The sequence below is a fragment of the Corvus brachyrhynchos genome, unplaced genomic scaffold, assembly GCF_000691975.1.
Source record: "Corvus brachyrhynchos isolate BGI_N302 unplaced genomic scaffold, ASM69197v1 scaffold43, whole genome shotgun sequence".
NCBI lineage: Eukaryota > Metazoa > Chordata > Aves > Passeriformes > Corvidae > Corvus > Corvus brachyrhynchos.
In genome coordinates, this window is record NW_008237353.1 from 305,407 (window position 1) to 308,842 (window position 3,436).

At 42.5% G+C, this 3,436-nt stretch overlaps 1 protein-coding gene and 1 long non-coding RNA gene across 6 annotated transcripts in view; one reads left to right on the forward strand and one right to left on the reverse strand.

Annotated features, from left to right (window-relative positions):
* The window catches only part of NEDD9 (neural precursor cell expressed, developmentally down-regulated 9), a 73,235-nt gene that overhangs the window by 17,422 nt on the left and 52,377 nt on the right, over positions 1-3,436 (reverse strand). The window lies entirely within an intron of this gene.
* Positions 1-3,436, forward strand: part of LOC108445808 — a 26,792-nt gene that overhangs the window by 6,421 nt on the left and 16,935 nt on the right. For 4 of the 5 annotated variants that reach the window (XR_001860781.1, XR_001860784.1, XR_001860783.1 and 1 more), the window contains exon 1: positions 7-655. This is a non-coding gene — a long non-coding RNA (uncharacterized LOC108445808). Of the gene's footprint in view, positions 1-6; positions 656-3,436 lie in introns of those variants that run through there. The other variant, XR_001860782.1, reaches the window with a different exon arrangement.

Consider the following 3,436-nt stretch of genomic DNA (forward strand, 5'->3'; position numbering starts at 1 on the left):
CTGAACCGCAGTGTTCCAGTTCAAACAGACCAACAAACAAAAAAGCTGATGTGTTCCAAGCTGGCATAAATCTCTATTTGCCTGAGTTGGTCTGTGCCTTGTGGGAGCAGTAGTTCAGGGCCTGTAACTCCCACAGTGCAGTCTCTTCCCCGGTCGAACATCAGTCTCATTCTGATTTGTGCAGATTCTCCTTGATCAACAGTTCTCCTGAGAGCTACTGGTTCCTACAGAAAGCTGTTTTCCAACAAGGAAATAATTCCCTCAAATTTTTTGGCCAATGCTATTTTCAGGATGGCAGGGATAGTACAACAGATCAGCTAGGGGAAACACTGAATCAGAAAATGAGTGTTTAAATTATGGCAGTGACTTCTTTTCCATGTGTAGCTTTCCCTGCTTTAAAGCTTAGGTGTGAACTAATGATTAATCACAGATGCAAAAGAGTCTTTGTGCTTTGACAGCACCTTCCCCAAAGGATATTCTCAAAGCAATCTGTACAGAATGAATTCCCTCATAATTAACCCACATATTTTGCAGATGAGATGCAAAAGCACCACTCAAGACCATGCAGAATTCTGTGACAAGGATAAAATCCAGGTTTCCTGAACGTCAGATTTGTCTGAAGGCTCCTTCTCTTTGCTGGCTGCAGCAAAAGAGGGTAAGTTCCAAGGCAGAGCACAGAAAGAGGGAATGAATTCTAAGATACAGCTTTCACCTCTTTACGCTCATCAGACGCTCTCCGCACTTTGGGGTGGAACTGTTTTGTGACTGAACTTGCAGCAGAGCTACAACAGCTTGGGGCTAACCAAGGCTAATTTTAAACCACCTCTTGTTATCTCTATCATTGGTAGAGTGAGTTCTAGAAGGTGCTATTTTTATTTGAAAGAAGGAGCCAATACAGCTCTGTTGTCAGCAACCGGTTTGGCCAGAATCAATTAATCACTGTAATTATCTGCCCCAGGACTCCTTTTTGACTCAATTTGCCTTGCTGGCTAAGGAGATGCGTTACCTCAGCACAGCTTAATAACATGCCTGCTTGTTGATTTACTGCTGCTCGAGGCTAGACAATTCCTGCCTGACAGCAGCTCCTGTATTGCAGCCAAGCCACACGTTTGCACAAGGGAAACAAGGAGACACGTGCAGAAAGGGATAGCACAGAAACTGCTGCTGGTCCCGCTTAGAGTGGCGTCTAGAGGACACAGTTTTCTTCTCTAGCTCCTGCTACGGGAAGGGAGAAGGCTGCATACAGCAAGAACTTGTAGCAAAACCCTTCGGCATCCTTAAGACTACCAAAATACGCAGCTTGCTAACCAGCTGATTCTGGTGATGTAAGGAGGCAGAGTGGCTCATTTAAGCCTTTGAAGCAGGTGTCACAAGTCTAAGAAAAGAGATTATTCATTTTGGAAGACATAGCAAAGAGACCCCAAATCAAATCTTCAAGATGCCCAGCTTTTCTTAATATTAAGGATTGTTTTTACTGATCCCTAGAGGAGGTGGATTTGGAGGACAGACTGTTCCTTCATACAAAGGAGACAAGTGCTAAAGTGCTTCCCTGTAATTAGGCTTTTCTTTCACAAAGGCATTAGCAGAGAGTTGCAGCGGTAGCTGTAAAAATGCAGTTTAGCAAGATCGGGATAAAGAATGGAGTAGTTTTACATCAGACACTTCCCTCACTAATAAATTGTCTCTTGCCTGCCACGGTTTCAATCCCAATAGGCTCCTTTTAGTGCAGAACTGAGCAATTCCAAGGAGCAAGAGATATGCCTACCTCTGATCAAAGCAGGACTCTGCCGTGAGGTTTGCCTGCCACTAATACAACACATTGAGTACTGAGACTAAGGATTCTTAGGCTAAATAAATTCAAGTCAGGACTAAAGCAAGTAGCAAATATTGGCTAGTGCTAAGCAGGTTGGCATTTACTTTGATTGAGGGTGAAATGCTTTATAAACATGCATGTTTAGTTATTTTCCAGTTAGCAGCATAGCTGGCCTTTCATGGGTTGAGAGGAATTAAATGAAAACAAGTCACAACTCGAGAAATAGATAATCTCAATTTTCTAAAGGTGATTTGAATTCAGAAAAATTCATAATCAAGGTTGCTGAAAAAATTTCAAGGCAAAAACTTGGACAAAACAGGTGCTGTACCGCTTCTGATTTTTGCACCTCAACAGGAACTTTGCACTTAAACTAAAACAAAGATTTCAGTCTCTTGGTGTTTCAAGGGTTTTAACACAGTCCTAGCAGCAAACTGATTTATGCAGAATGTCCTGTTAGTTTCACTGGAGCTGGAGAGGGTGGGAGGAGGGAGAAGAAACTTCTTATCAGTTGGAAAACTCTTTCTGTGTAGAGTAGAAACACACATTCATTATGCTAAGCAAACTATCCTAATAGTCATTTAGGTAAGTCAGGTCCTAAAATGAAGGTAACATAGTGCTCATTCCAAACTAATACCTTGGGCTTTCCAGCAGACCTTCGTGCAGAGCTGCTGTATGGTACATCTCCTGCGCCCAGGCTGGATAGCTGAGGCATCTCTGGACAGTGCTGTAAGACATTTCCTACGGCCATAGCCGAAAATGAGATCTCTTTGTGGGATTGCTGCCCCATCAACAGGCTGTATTTACCAGGTGCTCACTAACTACCTCGGAGGATATCTACTGTGTACAAACAGTACTGCCCCTGGAAAAGATTGCACTGTATGTAGTCTATAGGGAAAGGAGAAAAAGAGAGAAAAGACATTAGAGTTATCAAGAAAACCCATGTAATTGCTCCAACAAAGCTCCTATCTCTGCCTGTGCAGCAAGTGCAATTTTCTCATACTATCTTCCTGCACAGCCTATAAAGCATAACTGTGGAAAAGCTAAGCAAGCAAACCTCTTTATAAATTGACTTGGAATGGTTTCACAGATCTTTCTCTCTTGCTCAGAAGGCAAGAAGTCCATTTATTCTTATCAAAGAAAATGAAATTATAACAAGGAAATAAAAGCATTAGAAGATGTCTTCCAAAGGCCTGATATGAAAAAGGCTGACTTGTGGGTGATGTGGGGGAAAAACACAAAACAGACGGTCTTGCCAACCTAAATAAGGAGATGAAAGTTTAAACCAGTAAAGAACTTCCTGACAGAAACATCACCTGCTTACATAAATTGGATATTAATGCTATGCTTTAAGCTCTAAAGGTAAGGAGGATGCTGATATCTGGAACTGTTGAACTGGGAATGAAGGGACTGAAAGAAATTCTTTTCGGCTTTGTAATAAGGGGCCAGGAAGGCCAAAAGAATTTCCTTCCTTCCTTGGGTATCTTCCTTAACCCTTTTCAGTCACCAGGGTACCTGGCACTGTGTGTACCAGGATACCTGAGAGGTATCCTGTGAAGGTAAAATGAGGGAGTGGCAGAAGATGGGGAGAACTTAAGAAGGGCAGCAGGCATAAGGGGGGGCGCA